We start from the raw sequence: 20966 nt of genomic DNA, 5'->3' as shown, positions 1-20966 counted from the left end.
ATCCGCAACATGTGGCAGGTGACGTGGCAAGTGACAATCTGCAATGTGTAGTAGGCTCCGTGGCAAGTGACAATCTGCAATGTGTGGCAGGCGACGTGGTAGGTGACAATCCGCAATGTGTGGCAGGCTACGTGGCAAGTGACAATCCACAATGTGTGGCAGGCTATGTGGCAAGTGACAATCCGCAATGTGCGGCAGGCAACATGGCAAGTGATAATCTGCAACGTGTGGCAAGTGACAATCCATAATGTGTGGCAGGTGACGTGGCAAGTGACAATCCGCAATATGTGACAGGTGACATGGCAAGTGACAATCCGCATTTGGTGACAAGTGACGTAGCAAGTGACAATGTGCAATGTGTGGCAAGTGACATGGCAAGTGACAATGCGCAGTGTGTGGCAAGTGACGTGGCAAGTGACACCCTCAGGGCTCACACTGATTCTGCATTATGGTGAGTTGAACCATTTATTTTTAAATTATAATGTAATAATAGAAATAATGCGCTTCAAGCATGCTGACACCATAACAACCATGGTGCCATGATGATTGAAGCGCCAATATCAGCCATTTCCCCGATAAATTGCTCCCAAAAAAACATATTTTCTAGCAGTGCCCCTCCCGAGACTAGACTCTGGATCCGCCCCTGCGTGCAGTCAGTGTAGAATATATAACCCAGTGCAGAGTATATAGTGTAGTGTATATAACGGAGTGCAGAGTATATAGTGTAGTCAGTGTAGTGTATATAACGCAGTGCAGAGTATATAATGCTATGATCACTGATGTGTCACACGTAGCCCATCCCCCCACAGTAAGAATTACTCCTCAGGACACAGTTAACCCCTACAGCCCCACCTAGTATTAACCCCTTCACTGCCGGTCACATTTACACCGTAATCAATGCAATTTTAATTGCACTGATCGCTGTATAAATGTGAATGGTCCCAAAATCACGCCAAAATTGTCTGACGTTTCCACCATAACGTCACAGTCTTGATAAAAATTACTGATTGCCGGCATAAAAAAAATGTATTAATAAAAATGCCATAAAACTATCCCCTATTTTGTAGACGCTATAACTTTTGCGCAAACATATCAATAAACGGTTATTGCAATTTTTTTTACCAAAAATATGTAGAAGAATACATATTAGCCTAAACTGAGGAAAACAAAAAGGTTGTTTTATATATTTTTTGGAGATATTTATTATAGCAAATATAAAAACAAAAAATAAATATTGCTTTTTTTTCAAAATTGTCTCTCTTTTTTTTTCTAGCGCAAAAAATAAAAACCGCAGAGGTGATCAAATACCACCAAAAGAAAGCTCTATTTGTGAGAAAAAAAGGACATCAATTTTGTTTGGGAGCCACGTCGCATGGCCGCACAATTGTCAGTTAAAATGACGCAGTGCTGAATCGCAAAAAGTGCTCTGGTCTTTGGCCAGCCAAATGGTCCGGGGCTTAAGTGGTTAAGCATCACTAAAATCACTGCTTCTTTAAAAATCATAATTTTAAAAACTTTTTTTGGCATTGATACATGTCCCCTAGGGCAGTACTCAGATCCCCATACACTTTTTATGGTGATAACTTGCATATAAGCCTTTCAAATTAGGACTTTTGATTTTTTCATGTTCGTGTCCCATAGACTTTAATAGGGTTTGTAAGAACTTTTTGCCTGTTCAAGGTGTTCTGGTGCAAACCTAACTGGGGGTGTTTGGCCCATCCCTAGTGCTGACCAGCTGTCAATATATTAGCTACTACAAGAGACGATTGCTTAACCTCCCAACTGATGTAACAGTTGAAAGAACTCCAACAAGTCTCATAGTTTCATAGTTTCATAGTTAGTAAGGTTGAATAAAGACACCAGTCCATCCAGTTCAACCTGAGTGAGTGTCTACCCCTATCCCTGTACATTGCACACTTACATTGGTCCCTACCCTCAAGGAGCCCACAATCCAAGGTCCCCATTCATATACTAAGGCCAATTTTGGTCAGAAGCCAATTAACCTACCTGCATGTCTTTGGAGTGTGGGAGGAAACCGGAGTACCCAGAGGAAACCCACGCAGGCACAGGGAGAACATGCAAACTCCAGGCAGGTAGTGTCTTGGTTGGGATTTGAACCAGCAACCCTTTTACTGCTAGGTGAGAGTGCTAACCACTACACCACTGTGTCTCATTTGAGGGACAACAGCAACACATACTGGCCCTGTCAGAAAAACTAATTTTCATGTCTACAATTGGTGCAGAGCTCTTTATGAAAATTGTCCTGGAGGATAATGCTAAAGCTTACCTCTGCATTTTTGAGAGGGTAGCAGAATGTGAAAAGTCTGAAGAGCAGAAGCCTGAAAGTGCCACATCAATGTTGGGCCTTTGTATGTGGCCAGGCTGTGTAAAAGTCCCACACATGTGGTATCGCCAAATTCGGGAAGACTAGCAGAATGTATTTTGGGGTGTAATTTGTTGTATGCATATGCTGTGTATGAGAAATAACCTAATAATATGACAATTTTGTAAAAAAAATTAAAATAAAATCTTCATTTTGCAAAGGATTGTGGGAAAAAATGACAACTTAAAAATAACTCACCATGCTATTTACTTAATACCTTGGAATGTCTACTTTCTAAAAAAAACACCTGATGTACTGAAGGCCTGATCAGATGTGATCAATTTTCAGTGATTGGCATCATAGTTTGTATAACTTTCACAAAGACCAAATAATATACACTAATCTGGGTTATTTTTACCAAAGATATGTAGCAGTATAAATTTTGGCCAAAATTTATGAAGAAAAATTACTAATTAGCAAAATTTTATGACAGAAACAAAGAAAAAAAGCCTTTTTTTCACAAAATGTATGCTCTTTTTTTATTTATAGCACAAAAAATAAAAAACCCACTAGTGATTAAATACTACCAAAAGAAAGCTCTATTCATGTGAAAAAAGGATGCAAGTTTGATATGGGTACAGTGTTGCATGAGTAATTGTTATTCAAACTGTAAGCTGAAAATTGGTCTAAGTGCACTGTATTGAGGTGGTTAAGGTGGATAGGAAAATTCTCCCCACTGTGTCATTGTATTCTGACAGCAGGTCTCCACCATCAGAATACATTGATCAGTGCTGCAGCTGATAAGCTGCAAGCACTGAATGAAGAAAAATTTTCCAGCAGGAACATTCATGAAAAGTTGATCGATACACTGACTTCTCAAGAACAGAAACATGGATTGACATTAGTCCGTTTCCTGCATAAATGGCTGAATTTTGATCCATGTATGGCCAACTTAACAGGTAACCCAAAGAAAAAGGAAAACAATGTTTTTGGGTAAGACTGTTTATTTTTACCCAAAGAGTAAACAGGTTTATAAGGAGGGAGGTCAGACACTCATGGATGACAGATGTGAAACACTTCCTAACCCAAAAGGAAACTCTTTTTTTAAATATATACTACATATTAGGCACTTTGGGACTGGCAAAGGACTTGGACATGTGGCTGCCAATTGCCTCAAATTACTGTACATGAAACTATGGAATGTGACCTGGGAAGGGATATGTCACTATTGCCAAGCCTGTTCTTATAGCACATCTAGGAACTGAGACTGGGAAGTAGATATTTATCACTATAGAAGGACATTGGATGGAGGCATTTTTATTTTTTATTTATTTTTATTTTTTTCAACATGTATATACTTGCTGTAATCTTTTCTTGACGTCCATTGAGGGATACAGATTTTACCCCTCTGTGTTCATTGGCCCTGAGTACAGCGTGCTTACAAACCTCAGGAATGCTGGGTGGAGAAGGGGTTGTAAGGGGGCAGGCTTACAAAGATTTTACTGTTTGCCAATGTCCCACTCTCCTGTAGATGACAGTATAACCCATCAGTTTCTAAATTTGTGTGTCCCTCAATGGACTTCAGGAAAAAGATTTTTTAAAGAGATGTTATTGATGTTGTACAGGTTTACAGTAATTGCAATAGTACCGTGCAATACAAAGTCATCAAGCAAAACCAATGTGAAATATACAAAGTAAAGAACAGTGTGATCATTGTAAGTCAACCTCATATCTTTTTCCTGGAGGTATACATTTAGCTTGATCTTTCTTAAACAGGCTTGTCTGCAACTCTATGTGAAGATTGTGGTCAAGAAGGATATGGATAAGAGGTATTCTATAGTCCTCCGTAGCAAGGGGTAGGGGTATGCGCATGTGGTGGAGATTGTCTCTAGGGTCCCTCTAGTGGTGTGAACCTGTCTGTAAGAGTGTTGCTTAGAATGTAGATATTAAGAGTTGTCTAAGGCTGCGTACACACGGGCGGACTGTATGGCCTACTTAGTCCGTCGAAACACATTTCAGCGGACAGTCCGCTCGTGTGTGGGCTTCAGCAGACTTTTTCAGCGTGCAGTCTGGCGTACTAAGTATTTCGGAATTTCCGTAATTCTGTCTGTCATACTTTGGTTTCAGCGGACAATCCGCTCGTGAGTAGGCTAGTTTGACGGACTAAGAATGGCGCATGCTCAGAAAGGATTTACATGGCGGAAGGTTGCATTGCTGTGTATTGGACTTCCTATTTCTAGTCCCGTCGTACGTGCTGTACACGTCATCGCGCAAGCTTTCGACGGACTGTTTGTGCATCCGTGTGTGGTCAAGTCCGTTCATTCGAAAGTATGACGGACTGTCCGTCGGATTGTATGACGGACTAAGTAGGCCATACAGTCCGCCCGTGTGTACGCGGCCTAACATATTGAGTATGAGGAAAGTTATTAATGGTAGAGTGGGGTATGAGGGAGAAATGAGGAGGCGGAGGTATATGGTGTGGTTGTCAATGTTAGCTACGTAATACTGTAGGTGTTGTAAGATGGGGAATTATTTGAAGTGGTCGTTACTAGTGACTCTCTAAAGTGAGACCAGCATGCCCAGGTTTCCCTGAATTTGGTTGGATTATCTCTGGATTGGTGTATGAGGTGTTACATTTCTGCTGTTCTGTCGACCCGCTGAATCCATTCAGTAATCGTGGGTGGAGAGATACTTCTCCAGTGTACCGGGATACATTGATTGGCCACATTAATGAGGTGGAGCATGAGGGATTTTTTGTAGGCTGACCTTGGGATGGAATTGTAATGTAGCAGGAATTGAGCGGGTGTGAAATCAAGGGTATACGTTGTAATTTGGGTGATTAGGTGGTGTATTTCAATCCAGAATGGTTGTATAAGCGGGCACTACTATGGAGTAGTGTGCTGTACACAGCGTTGCATCTCCAGCGTGTCAGGTGTTCTATACCACTTTGAAAATATCTTATATCTGCTTTCCTGTGTGGAGACATTGATGAAGCCTTTGTGGATATGATTGTATATGCACCCCCATTCCTCAGTGGTTAGATCTAAATTGAGGTCAGATTCCCACTGTCGGACCAGTTTGTCTTCTTTTATTTTATGTGTCGAGAAGAGAAGCATACAGACAGTTGAGAATAAGTTGTTGGGGTTCTTTGCTGTTGCAAATTATTTCAAAGGGTGTGAGTTCCCCATGCCAGAGTGTGTTGGGTTTAGAGTTTTGGAAGAAGTGTCGGATGTGTCGATATTTATAGAAAGGGATATGGTAGTCTGGGAATGTAGAGGTCATGGCATGATAGGACATGAATTCCTCGTTGTGGTAAAATTGCTGTGCTCTAGACACGTTCTATGTGGATCTACCATTGGATTGCGTAAGGCCATTCCCGGTTGAAATTCTGGGTAGTCCTCGAGTGGAGTCATAGGTCCGTTTGTAAGTTCCAGATTAAGTTTTTTGCAGGCCGCTCTGAAGTGTAGCTCTGATCAGAGAATGTGATTTACGTTCTTTAGGGACGTGAGAAGGATCGATCCAGGGTAAGTGAGCTAGTGGAATTTGGGTAAATGCATTCTCAAGCTGAATCCAATCATTGTCACGTCCATGGATATGCCAGTCAACTATTCAAGTCAAGTGGCAAGCCCAGTAATATTTTTGGATGTCTGGTAGGCCTACTACTCCCTGTAATTTGGGGAGTGTCAATCTATCTCAACTCAGTCTGGGCGTTTTGGATGACCATTATGAGGACTCTACACATCCGTTCTTATGCTGTAAAGAAGGCTGTTGGGAGTTTAATGTGGATAGCTTGAAGAAGATAGAGAAGTCTGGGCAATATGTTCATTTTTAAAATAGCTATTCTGCCAAACCATAAGAATGGTCCAGCATGCCATTTGTGCAGATCTCCTTGGATTGTTTGAAGGACAGGTTGAAAATTCTGAGTGTATAGGTCGGTCAGTTTAGAAGGGATTTTGATGCCCAGGTATATGATGGCATGGGGTTCCCAAAAAAACAGGAAATTGTCTATACATTGTGTAACCAGTGTGTTCGGTAGAGAAATGTTTAGGGCTTTAGATTTTGAGAAATGTATTTGTAAGTTAGAAAGAGAGTTGAAAAGAGAAAATTGTTTAAGAAGGTTAGGGATAATGGTTACCGAGTCAGCTATAAAGAGAAAGATATCGTCCGCGTAAGCCGCTTCCTTATATTGTTTATGGTTGATCTCAAGACCTTTGATATCTGGGTTCTCTCTGTGTTTTCAGAGTAGGGGTTCCATGGTGAGTATGAGAATTAAGGGGGGTAGTGGACAACCCTGTCTAGTACTGTTTGCGACAGAGAAGGCGCTCGACAGGCGGCCGTTTACTCTAATTTTAGCTGTGGGGGATGAGTACAAGGCTAGAATCATCTGAAGTAAGTGATGTGGTATGCCCCACGCACATAGTATTCCTCCATATAATCCCAAGCCACCCTGTCAAACGCCTTCTCCGCATCCAGGGACTAGAAAAAGCCTGGAGTAGATGTAGTGGAAAGCCAATGGTGAATGTTCAGAGCTTTTGTAGTATTATCTCTGGCTTCCCTGCCGGGGACAAAACCAACTTGGTCCAAAGAGACTAGTCTGGGGATCAGGGGGAGGATGCAGTTTACTAGAGCTATGGCATATAATTTCACATCCACGTTTAGCAGTGATATGGGATGATAGTTGGGTGTGGTGTCTTTGTCTGGTATTGGAATTAGAGTAATATGGGCTTCTAGGAGGCCTTTGCTGGCTAAACTGGAGGGTGTTAAGTTATTGAAGGCCTTGACTAGTGGGGATTTAAGTGTGTCGGGGAAGGACTTATAGGTCGTCAGGCCATTTGGTCCTGGGCTTTTTCCTGGCTTTAATTGTTTTAAAGCATTTAGGGTCTCTTCTATGGACAGTGGGAGGTCTAGATCTGACGATTCCTCAGGAGTGAGGGTGAGGGAGTATATTGTTTTAGGAAGTCTTGAATCGCTGTCTTCCGGTCATTTGGGGTTGTTGTCAGCTGTGGTGTGGGTAGATTGTACAATTTGGAAAAGTATCGTACAAATTGGTCTGTTATTTCTTCTGTTTTTATTAAGGTGTTGCCTGCAGGGTCTTTGATTATGTGGATAGTATGCAGAGCTTTCTTAACCTGTAAGGCTCTGGCTAACAGTCTCCCAGATTTATTGCCAAATTCATAGAAGACCTTCTGAGTTAGTGCGTATTTGCGTTTTAGTGTTTTATGTAACTCTCCCAAGAGTTCCACTCTGGTTTGTATCAATTCGGTCAGGGCTTCAGTAGCTAGAGACACTTTGTGCTTTTGTTCCAGAGTATGAATACGTTTAGTTCCTCAATGCGTGCTTTCCTAAGTTTGTTTCTTTTGGCGGCCAGGGAGATGAAATCACCTCTACTTACACATTTGTGTGCTGCCCATATTGTTGCTAGAGAGGAGTCCCCCTGCATGCTCTCTGTAAAGTAATGTGTAAGGTTCTTGGATATTGTCTGGGAAGTTTCAGTGTCTGTGAGTAGCGAGTTGCTGAGGTGCCAGATTTGAGATCTGGCCATTGTGGCGGGGAGGTTTAGGGTCATGGTGATGGAATTATGTTACGACAGAATCATCAGTTCAATAGTGGCTTTAGTGAGGTAGGATAGATCATTTTAGGAGATAAAGAAATTATCAATTATTGAGTATTTGTGATGTGGTGGAGAAAAAAAGGTGAAGTCCTTGTCATTGGGATGCAATGTGCGCCAAGTGTCATGTAGCTACATGTTGCTGAATTGTGATTTTATTGCTCGTAGGGCTCTGTATAATGTTGACAGTCCATTGGTTGTGTCAAGGAAGGGGTTCATGGCTACATTGAAATCTCCACCGACGATTAAAGTGCCTGATTGGAATGTCAACAGTTGGAGTGTTGTCCAAAGGAAAGCAACTTGTGTATTTCGTGCGTAAATATTCACAATGGTCAAAGGTCTGTTGTGAAGAATGCCTTTTATAAAAATGCACCTTCCATTTGGATCCCTTTGGACCTCTGCTATGTGGATCGGACACTGTTTAGAGTAGAATGGAAACCCCCTTGGACTTGGCGTCCTTACTGAATGCATGATATACTATCGGAAAGTGTTTTTTATGCAGTTTAGGAATGCTGTCTGTTCTAAAGTGCATTTCCTGGATAAGTGCAACATGAGTTTTCGATTTCAGCAAGGAGGAGTGTAATTGTGATCGCTTTTTAGGCGTATTAAGAACACGTATATGTATTGAGCAAAGTTTTAGTTGTGCATGAAATTGCGCCTTACCGTGCGGGGCGTTGGGGGGCACATTACCTCCACCGAGAGTGGTTGTATGTGGGGGTCAGAGGGCAGATGGGTGAGGGGGAATGGGAGCAGTGGTATTTAGGATAGACTTAAATCAGGCGTGGTGTATACTACGGGATTACCGATGAGGCGGTATGGGATCTATCCGTCCGCCTCAGCATCGGGGGGGGTCAGTAATGTACAGAGCAAAACCAGCATGTACACCGCACTCAGTGGTACCGTACACTGTTCCGACACTGTGTGGGGGTTGACCAATACTTAGCACTGGAGAGTGTCCGTACATCACGGATGTCCCGCTACCACCTGACCGCATAAAGGAATGAAGGAGGTTATGAATATTTCCATAAGGAAGAGTGAGGTATGGAACATTATTCATATTCATGTGAGGGTAGAGATAATGAGATGTGGGCATTAAGTGGGGCTGTGAAAATCTAGAGTATGTCAATTTGTGTGTGAAAGTCTATTGTTAGTATTCCACTCTTATTGGGCTCAGGAACAGGCCCTGCTGCTAAATATTATTTCCAAAATTTTAATTACATGCCCCTGTTAAACAAGGGTAGAAAAATTGGGCCTTGGTGGTGGTGGTGCCCTAAACTAAACATATTGTTGGAAGCTAGCACCATCATGATTGAGAGGGAATAAGATAGGCAGCATAGGCAGTCTTCAAGGAATCCCAGATCCATAGCAAATTCAATTAGTTACATCAGCATCAGGTGATTGTTCATCCAGGACTGATGTATTTTTATAAATATGAGCCTGTCAATGGAGTCCGTGGACAGGCGTTTCATTACAAACCCTCCAGCGGCACTGAATGTGCGTTCAGAAAGCACGCTGGGTGCAGGACAGGCCAGTAGCTCAATTGCATATTGAGCAACTTCTGGCCAGTGCTCCATCCTCAAGACCCAGTAACCTAGTGGATGCTCTGTTGGAAAGGTCTCCAAGTCTGTTCTTGCCCCTAAATATTCCTGCACCATATAATGCAGACACTGGCGATGGAGCTGAGGACTGAAAAATAGTTTAAAGGCATCAGTCAGCTGGCCACCTCCTCCACAGCTCTTCCTCTGACTGAACGAAGCCTCAGAAACATGTTGTCAAGCATTGGGAAATGGTAACCTCCCAGTGTCTGTAAATGCATTAAACAAATTTTTCTTCAAGGCCTCCTGAAGATGTTTCATCCTCTGCTCCCTTTGCAAAGGCAGGATGAGTTCTGCAGCCGTACCCTTGTAACGTGCATCAAGAAGAGTAAAAATAGGCCAGTAATGATCCCTCTCCTTGATCCCACAAATCTAAGGGTTCTTTTGCAGGCTCTGCATAATCAAGGAGACCATGCAGGGTAAGTTTGCAGTAGTATTCGATGCTGAATCCTCTGGGTCACTAAGGATCACATTATCTGTAACTACCTCCTCCCAGCCATGTACAACTCCTTGAATTTTTGTATAAATTCTGTATAAATTTGTGGCATTTGTAGATGAGGCTCTTTATCTTCTCAGATCGTAAAGCGGCCCATTCCTTTGGCAAAAAGCCTCTAGTTCCTGTAATTTATTGGGCTGTCTTGCATGAACTACATGTCTGAGATCTCCCCAGAGTGGCTCAATGATATTGAGGCCAGGAGGCTGAGATGGCCACTCCAGAACCTTCACTTTATTCTTCTGTAGCCAATGACATGTCAAATTGGCCTTGTGTTTTGGATCATTGTCATGTTGGAATGTCCAAATAAGTTCCATGCGCACGGTATTAAGAACTGGGGTATGTAAACTTTTTATCACACACATACATATACATATACTATATATATGAATACACTGCCTAAATATAGAGTATACACTGAATATATAGTCTACTCTACGCTAAATGAGACGAGAATATATTACATTTTGGGTACCTCAACTGCTGTGATTTTCATGGTTGTGGATTGGTGGTGTGCCTTTTATAGGCTCACCCCTCTGAGAAGGCTGACTGGTCTTGCCAGAATTTCTTCTCATTCTTCTGTAAAATATTTTTATTAAAAATAGATGAGGTCTGAAAAGGAGGCCAAGCCAGCTCCAGACCATTGATTTCCCTGTACAAAACAGAATTTTGCCTATTGTACTCCCTAGTAAGGATCAGCATCATTTCACAAGAGCATTGTTTTAGATTATCCTCCCATTCCTTTTTGCATTCATGACTAATTTGTTTAATAATCAGAAAAATCGGTATAGGTAACCCATAAGGGTTAATGAGTTCCCTTAGGTATCTATCAAAGGATTTTGTGTGTCAGAAAAGTGCAGACTTTTTTCCTAAAATGCAACCTAGTTTATGAAAAAGAGAGGAGATTTGAGTCTCAATCTGATCTCCTTTTCCAAAGTCAGTTTCATAACCGGACATAAGGCTAGCCCACTCTTCCCCTTGGAAAGTATTCGTACTGCCAGAAAATACTATTCAAACATACAATACATAAAGAAGAACATTCTGAAATTACATCAAAAGTAGAAAAACATCTCACAATGTATCAGAAACTGGGGAACGGGTGTTTAACCACCCAAAATTGCAATAAAGAGAAAAAGTGATACTGATAGTGAGAAAAGAATTGCTGCACACCTCAAATTACATATAGAAGGAGAAGTTTCCCCATGAGGTTTTGTATTGCAGCCAAAACATTAGAATAAAAGTAGAAAAAAATGATTTTATTGAAAGGGTATTGAATGAGTATTGGAGTCTTTTTGTATTCTGGGTTTTGCACAGCTTTTAAATTTGTTATTTTAATAAACACTGTGAGGATTTTACATTGTGCAAGCCTGGCACTCTTTCTTCCTTGTTATTGCTGGAGACTGACGTAGTAACCTGTGCGGCGAAACTTGATACCAAGTGGAAGGTATTTCCACACAAGCACTTTTAGACTTCTCTGTCTTCACAGAGAGTCCCACATCTTATGGTAAGGGGACATCTTCACTGGTGTATACATGTGGTGTTTTAAGTGGCGCTGGGACGCACGAACACTCTGATCAAAAGCACCTGGTATATGGTTGTGGGCTGCTCACATCATCTATATGAACTTTTTTCTTATGCTTTCTTCGTAATTTCTAGGGATGCTGATATGCTTCACACTTTTACTGTATGTTGGCAATATGTGCTCCTTCCTGCAGGTCTGAGCAGAGAGGGCTGGTGTACAGTATGTGAGGCACTGGCTAACAGGATTATTGATGGTATGTTTTGCCCAGATTTCTCACCTACACAGGGGCTTCAGGGGAAAAAAACAGACTTTTTGTTTGGTAGGGATATTGCCTTCAGTCCTAAATCCACATCATACCTGGTAGCCAGACCGCATTATTAGTCTCAGCTATGCACAGACTTTTATATTTTTGAGCTAACTGATTCTCAGGGTTCTCTCTCTTGCTCTCTCTTGCTCTCTCTGTTGTGAAAGCTTGCCACTGTGCATCAAGGCTGACTGCTGGCATACAGTAACCCACAAAAGGTATAAGTGTAATTTGTTTGTCTTGAGGAACCCATTAGGGGACACCCTGTTAGTCAGGCTATGGGCTTGCTATAGAAAGCTCCCTACAATTACAATTATGTTTGTTTACTACCATTCGGACAAAATAATTTGGACTGTTCCTGGGCTTCCCTTACGTATACATGGTTTAGGGTGACAAATTTCAGTTGAGCCTTCCCACCTTACAATATATTAAAATATTAATTAATGTGAAATAAGCTATCTATGTCAAACTGGAACAACAAACTTTGAGCATGCGTGGGGGACTGTGACACCATTTGTTTCCCACATATATAGCCATTTTAACATTTCTACCTCACACACCTTTAGCCTTGTAAATTGAAGATTTAACACCTACCCAGATTTCTTAACTCCAAGGATGGAAAGCGGAACAGGGTGGTTCCACAACATTCACATTTCCCACCCTGTTTTTGGACTTTCAATATATGTTTTTCCATGGTGATTGGATTAAGGTGGCAGTGCTACCTGTATCAATTTAAATGCTGGGGTATTTTTCTGACACTCTTTAGAACTAAAGAAGTGTCTTGGTTAGGCTAGAAATTGTCTTATATGTTACAGCTGGATGTGACTAACCACTACTAAATATACCATGACCTCAATGAATGAGAACCTCCACAGACATGCAATAGTAATATAGTGCTGTCAGCCCTAACTGGAACACTTGATAACTGTGCACTGGATCAGCCTGTTCAACAGGTGAATCAAATGTATATCGATGAAATGGAAATATTGCATAATATGAAGTGAATCAATTATTATCTAGAATGCACATGATGATTTTCATTTTTGGAATTCTAGATTAATGGAATTCCACTTTAATGATATCATAGTTACATAATGCAGGGTCACAGATGGATTGCATGGTTTTATGAGTTACATTTGTTTTTTATTGAAACTTAAAAATCTCAGGGCCATACTAAAATTTACCTTATGTAAAAATTAAGTTCTGCCCTTGTGGTAAAATACAATTCTACACAAAGCAGACTTACTGGTCATCTCAAAGAAGGACCATAATACATTATCAGGTACCGTATATACTCGAGTATAGGCCGACCCGAATATAAGCCGAGGCCCCCAATTTACCCCCCAAAAAACTGGCAAACTTATTGACTCGTGTATAAGCCGAGGGTGAGACATGCCTGTCCATCCCTGTGTGTGTGTCCGTCCATCCCTGTGTGTCCGTCCATCCCTGTGTGTCCGTCCATCCCTGTATGTCCGTCCATCCATCCCTGTGTGTGTGTGTGTCCATCCATCCATCCATCCCTGTGTGTGTGTGTCTCCATCCATCCATCCATCCATCCCTGTGTGTGTGTGTCTCCATCCATCCATCCCTGTGTGTGTGTGTCTCCATCCATCCATCCATCCCTGTGTGTGTGTGTATCCATCCATCCCTGTGTGTGTGTGTGTCTCCATCCATCCGTGTGTGTGTGTGTGTGTGTGTGTGTGTGTGTGTGTGTGTGTGTGTGTGTGTGTGTGTGTGTGTGTGTGTCCAGCCTACCTGTGTCCCGAGCCTTTGTCCCGAGCCTCCGTCCCGTGCCTTGCCTCCTTGCCTCCGTCCCGTGCCGTGCCTTGCCTCCGTCCCGTGTCGTGCCTTGCCTTGCCTCCGTCCCGTCCCGTGCCGTGCCTTGCCTTGCCTCCGTCCCGTGCCCTCTTCGTCGGCGCCTCGGCGGCCATTGTAAAATTCAAAAGCCGCGCCTCCGCCTTCGCCTGTGATAGGCGGAACACTGAATTTCCCAGCAGCCTGTGTTCCGCCTATCACGGACATCGTATCATCCTCGTCCGTAGTACGAGGATGATACGATGTCCGTGATAGGCGGAACACAGGCTGCTGGGAAATTCAGTGTTCCGCCTATCACAGGCGAAGGCGGAGCCGGAGGCGCGGCTTTTGAATTATAGAATGGCCGCTGTCTGTCTGCTCGACACGCTGATCGAGCGGGCAGACAGCGATGACTCGAGTATAAGCCGAGGGGGGCACTTTCAGCCTCAAAAAAGAGGCTGAAAATCTCGGCTTATACTCGAGTATATACGGTATGTGATATATTATAATATCTTTTCCTATATTATTTTTATTAGTCACCCTTCTATCACACATAGTATCAGTTTTAGGTGTACTTAGTCATTTACATTTTGCATAGAATAAAATAAGAAACATGTATTATTATTTTATATAATAACATATATTTTATCAGTTTAATCAAGTATTATTTATCAGTGCTTATAAATATGCCTGAAAACAAGCTTGCCATTTCCTCCCTTTATAAAATAGCAATGTGACTAGCGCAAAGTCACAAAGGATCTAGATTCTACGGTATTCAGTCATTCAATTTTTTACATTCTGTGCTTTAATTATGTAGACAGTCATTCTCCATAGGATCTGTATTATGTGAAACAAAGAGAATAGCTGTAGACTTAAAGAAATAAAACTGATGAATCATTTAGGAACAGATGAAATGGTTGCAATTAGCAATTGTGTAGTAAATGGTCTGAAACATACTGTAATTATTAAAGTTATCCATCCTTTACATCATTTTTACTATTTTCTTCTGGAACATGCAACTAGTCGTGTCTTTGCACTATGTTGAAGGATTGTAAAATACGATGGAACTAGATATTAAGATACATCTTAATGTGGAACTACGCTTTTCCATTGCTAGGATTTTATCAGACATTGTGACAGGTTCTTACCTGCTTCAGCTCTGGAGGTGAGCCACTCCTGTAATCTAAATTATCAGGATCATTTTTGCTAGTGTTATTCCCAATCCATCTCACAGCCCCATAGACATCTGTGTGTGTTCTACTGCACACACTTGCTTGCTTTGGGGACACTTGTGCATGCTCTTCCCCACCCCTCCCCCTCCTAACTGCCTGTGATTGACAGCAGCAGGAGCCAATGGCTCCCACTATTGTCTCTGAGCCAATGAGGAGGGGGAAAGCTGAGAGAGCTAGATTGAGATTGGGCTCAGATATGTATAAGGGGGACTGGGGGAGACCTGCATGCATAAGTTTTGTTTACCTTAATGTGGAGAATGCATTAAAGTAGAACTATAGGCAAAACTTTTATTTTTAGTTTGGATAGAGTAAGGGAGGGTTATAACCCTTGTCAGATTTTTCGCTATCTGTGTCCAATTGCAGAGATTTCCTTTCACTTTCTGTCTTATAGCCAGACAGGAAGTGACAGGAAATCCAAAATTAAGGAATTTACTTGGGGACCCCCAGGTCACCAGAACTAGTGTCCCAATTGGAGGATTCCCCCTCTATTACTTTTCTGGGAACAACACAAAATTTGGAATGTTCTTTTACTTTCACTTTCAATGATAATGGTAAACAGAACAAATAGAGAGGATGGACCTCCTTAAGGGAGGCACAGACAGCAATAAAAAATGACAAGCGTTCTAATATCTCTCCCCTGTATCCAAAACTAAAAAGAAAGTTTTGCCTTTAGATGTATTTTAAGGTAAAACACAAAAAACCTTCTACCTTTAGAACCACTTTAATGTGATATACATTGTAGTTATGTAAAGTATGTGGCTATAAATGCTGGGGCATATTTCTGACACTTATTAGAACTTAAGAAGCTACTTGGATAGATGGTAAAAAGTCTTCAACATTACAAAACAAGTCCAGTTCAATGTGTCTAATGCCGCGTACACACGATCGGATTATCCGGAGGACCAGAGTCCGCCCGACAATCCACCTGTGTGTGGGCTCCGGCTGACTTTTTGTTCCCAAATATCCGACAGATTTAGAAAGAAGTTTTGACTATAAATTGTCCGCAGGACTCGGCAGTCCGGCGTACAATCCGCCCGTCTGTGTGCTAGTCCGCCGGACTTTGGAAATGAACGGACTTGCCCACACACGGAGAAAAGTCCGTTCATTTTGAACGTGACTCCAGGTAGACGGAACTAGTGAAGGAAGTCAATGTCGCCGCCTCCATCGGCGAGATTGACACCACCCTAGCCCCATCCCCTGGTATGGATTTAAAGGGGAAGCCCTACACCGAAAAAACAGTGTGGGGATCCCCCAAAGTCCATATCAGACTCTTATCCGAGCATGCGGCCCGGCCGGTCAGGAAAGGGGGCAGGGACAAGCGAGCGCCCCCCTCCTGAGCCGTACCAGGCTGCGTGCCCTCAACAGGGGGGATGCTTTGGGGAAGGGGGCCCTGCGGCCTCCCCACCCCAAAGCACCTTGTCCCCATTTTATGAGGACAAGGGCCTCTTCCCGAAAACCCTGGCCGTTGGTTGTCGGGGTCTGCGGGCAGGGGGCTTATCAGAATCCGGGAGCCCCTTTAATAAGGGGGCCCCAGATTCTTGCCCCCTACCCTATGTGAATGAATATGGGGTACATGGTACCCTTACTCATTCACCTGGGGAAAAAAAGTCTACATTAAAAAAACACGACACAGGTTTTTAAAATACTTTATTAGACAGCTCCGGGGGTCTTCTCTTCTTCAGTCTTCGGGGGTCTTCTCGCCGGACTCCTCCACTATCTTCTGCTAGCTCTTTTACTAATGGAGGAGCCAGGCTTTCTTCTTCGTCGCCGCCGCCATCCAGGGGTCTTCTTCCGACTTTGGGGTCTTGTCCCGCTCTTCGGGGGTCTTGTCCCACTCTTCGGTTCTTCTTGCCGGGCCTCCGCTTTCTTCTTCCAGCTCTTTAAGTAGCATTGGCCTGGTCTTCTGTCGCCGTCACCGCCGCCGCCTTCTTCTGCTTCTTCTTCTTCCTTCTTCCGATGTTGACACAACACTCTCTCTGGCCATAATGGCAGGAACGCGTTGTGCGACGACTTATATAGGGCTAAGGGTCGGAGTCACCGGGTGATGTCACATGGTGCCCCCGCCCCTTATGATGTCACAGTCCCGGAGTCACATTAAAAATGAATGGACTCCGTGTGTGGGCAAGTCCATTAATTTCAAAAGTCTGGGTGTGTGTGGGCAGGTCCGCTCATTCGGAAAGTCTGGCAGACCTTTGCTGAAAAGTCCGGCGGGTTGTCCGCTGGACTAAGTCCGCCAGATAGTCCGATCGTGTGTATGCGGCATAACCGCTACTAACTATACCAAGATATAGATAAATGAAAACTTTCATAAAAATATTGGCAATCATTTTGAGGGGTTTAGCCTGAAACAGGTGCAGGAGTATACAAAAACAAACCCATAGATTGCAGGAACCACCTACTATATAACTTCTGATGTTGACATCATAGACTCTCTGTGCTTGGGTTCTACAGTAAAAGGTCATAGTGTCAATAAGATTTTACAGGGGGCTTGACAACTGAATGTAAATGTTTATATTATGTAGTTAATTAAAGTACACTATAGTGTATTTTTATGGGTTACCTGTGTGCCAGATGATTATCTCAGCAGTCGTGCTATAAAAAATAGCTAAAATAATTATAGGATGAACCATCTAGAGAACATGTGTCAAACACAATGCCTGTGGGCCAAATCTGGCCTGCCAGGCCATTACATGTGAGCCTCACACCCCTCCTGCAGCAGCGGCACCCCCCATGTCTCCACCCCACCTTGTCCCAGCAGTCAACAGCAGAGAGGACGACAGAGCTCTTTTGCCAGATCAAGCAGCTGACTCCAGACCTTCTCTGGTCCACCTTCAGACCCTGCATTTTCTGCTTCCCAGTTTTGCCCCCATCTACTTGGCAGCAGCACAAGGTAAGGGGGTGCACTGTAATGTAAGGGATGGCGGGGGGTTTGTGATATCTGATTTAAGGTGAGTGGGGTGCTCTGGACATCTAGTCTCACAGATAGAACTGACCTTTTGGGGGCAACCATAATGCTAATGCAGCCCGCAAAGAAATTTGACACCCCTGATCTAGAGACTTTTCTGTTTAAATACACTTTAGCAGACTCAAGATACATAATATGATAAATAAAAATGTCCAAGCACAGCAGACTGGTAGGCTCAACTATCTTCACTTTCCTTTGCATCAACATGTTCCCTGTTAACACATGTGCATACATCACACCTAATTAGCTCCCAATACTGTCCTTCCCCCTTCCAGTATAGAATTCTACTATACAGGGGATTGCTACAGGCAGATACCAATCCCCTGTATAGTAGAATTCTATACTGGAAGGGGGGAGGACAGTATTGGGAGCCAATCAGCTGTAAGAGCCCTCCTCACTTAGCTATGCAGTGTGTGATTTTATTTCTCTGCCCCTTTTTTTATGAACCCTCAGACAAACTTTATATTTCAGCACTTTGAATGGATGTGGACAAAAAAGACTGCAGATAGACAGGTACTACTTATGCAGGAGGATTTGTTTAATTTCTTTGTATCCCCTGAGGCTAGTCACTTCACTGAGTATATGTATATGTAAAGTGATACTAAAGTCTTTTTTTGGTTAAGAATAATAAACATGTCATACTTACCTGCTCTGTGCAGCGCTTTTGCAAAGAGCAGCCCAGATCCTCCTCTTTCCAGGTCCTTCGCTGGTGCTCCTGGCCCCTTCCTCCAGCTGGGTGCCCCCACAGCAAGCAGATGCTCTCAGTGTCCATTTAGACATGGAACCGCAATTCAGCCCCGCCACCTCTCTCTCCTCATTGGCAAACTGACTTCAGTTGAGAGCAGCGGGCACCAAAGGAGGGAGAGTTCCAGACAGCCAAGTTTCTCATGCAACATTGCTGGATCTAGATAGCAAGGTAATAGCAAGAACAGGTAGAGTGTGGCTGTGCATAGTCATGAACAGAGGAAACAATGATAATGACTGAGGCAAGGGGGGCAGTAGGAGAGACAATAATGGACAGGTGAGTAAAATGGAAGAGTGGGAGATGTTTATTGTTAAGTTGAGGTGAAAGAGGAGCAGAAGCTGATTGTGTTGCACCATTAGGATACAAAGCAGAATTTTTCATGGCCTAGGTGGGTGAAGAGAGGGGAGGGCAGGATACACAGTATATACACAGTGTGTGTGTGTATATATATATATATATATATATATATATAACAGAAAGGGTATAAGATAGGCCCACAGTACCCCACTCAGCGCCTATTTCAGCAGACCAAACATTCAGAAAAATAGTAAACAGATATAATAATGACCTATCGAATTAGTCTTGAGGGTCTATAGGGCAGCAGCCGTTAAAGTAGAAAAAGTCATAAAGCAAATAGTACATAGATAAAAATCAGTTCATGTCCTGAAAATATCAGTACTAACACAGCGCTAAACAATAAACAAATTAAAGTCCCTAATAACAGCATAAAAATCCAAAAGGAGATTGTGCAGAAAGGGTGACAATGATGGTATAATCAACGCTGTAAGGTGATAATAATGTTCAAAAAAGTGCTGTAACTACTCCATCCACCAGGATTGCACCAATATTTCACCGAGTGAAGTTCGTATCCCCTCAGGGGGTTAAACTCACCAGATATAAGAATAACAAGCGCCTTTAAGGGAATAATCCTGTTTTTATATACCGCAATTCAAATGTCCTCCACCAGGGTTCGTCTGCCAAACACGCTTCCACAATGTCATAGAATATAAAAAGATTCACACATAGCGTAATTCTATTTTTTTATTCAAAAATGGTCACATACAAATAAAACCCTTATGTCAATCTGCGTACATTTAAAAAGAAGAAATAAGCATAAGAACATCAGTGTGTTCTGTCACCGTTTTAGATGGATGCCAGGAACTTTCCCCATGTGTCTTTCTGCTGACACTGTTGTCACTTCCTGGATTTGGTTAGCGGTGGAACGCAGCTATAACTTCCGGTCAACGTCTTATAGGCCACGCACTGACGCGTTTCGTCACTTCCGACTTCAACAGAGGGCGTGGCTATACGAATTTAGAGAAAATTTAAATAGTCCCGTCCTCCGCTACATGCACCAATCACGGAGCATCCCGCAGGACGTTTCTATTGTCATGGGAACACAGCAGATCAGGCTCACTGCCTAACGGGGGCGGTTTCAAAGCCAATTTAAATAAAATTTAAATAGCCCTATCCTCCGCCACATGAGCCAATCCCGGAGCGTCCTGAAGACCCATATATGTTGCTGTTGCCATGAGAACCAGGCAGATCAGACTTTATTGTACAGCGGAGAAACAGGCAATTAGTACTGGCCAAATTAAAACTATAGAATTTGGCGATTTCCATAGTAAAGCTATGGCATCCATACACCGGAACAGAACACAAAACCATATCATGTAAAGGCATACATCTAAATCAAAAAACAAAGCGAAAATAGCAGCCTGAAAAAAGGCAAAAATAGGAGAGGAAACATACATTGTTTACATCAAGGAAATTCTATATTCCTGCAGAGCTATTGTTGTTCTATAACAAACTAGTAATCTACAAGGCTAAACTGCACAGTGTTCTGAGGAAAATGGGTATAGGTTTACTCTTTATTAAAATTATATATGTTGCAATGCAACTTCAATACGATTAAAAACGCAACAAATTGATAATATATAAAATCATAAAAAAAACCCTATTTAATATATATTTTTTGTGAAAAAAAATATATTTTTTGTGAAAAAATATATGTATAACCTCTATTGGTTTATATCATCACCACTTAAGGCGAAATATTGAAGCGAATTTATATCGTCAAAAAAATTTAAAATATTTAAACATTCTAAAATTATAATATAAGTATATATACCCTATTTCCTCTGAAATTATTCAAATCAGAGGAGGGGAGATATTCAGATATAAACCCAAATTAAATATTCGTAATTAACATATGAGAGAACATTATACATGAACCCCCTAAATATCAATTTCTACTCATGACAATCACTCAGGAATACCTGAGAGAGGTGTACAATATGAAGTAAAAGATATATACATGGGGAATATTGTTTTTTTTTTAGATGAGCACATCTAGCAATAAAATGTAGCTGAGTTCCATATATA

Source organism: Lithobates pipiens, unplaced genomic scaffold (assembly GCF_037356315.1).
Source record: "Lithobates pipiens isolate NorthernLeopardFrog02 unplaced genomic scaffold, aLitPip1_a1.2 Scaffold_16, whole genome shotgun sequence".
NCBI lineage: Eukaryota > Metazoa > Chordata > Amphibia > Anura > Ranidae > Lithobates > Lithobates pipiens.
Note: the sequence above shows the minus strand (reverse complement) of the source record.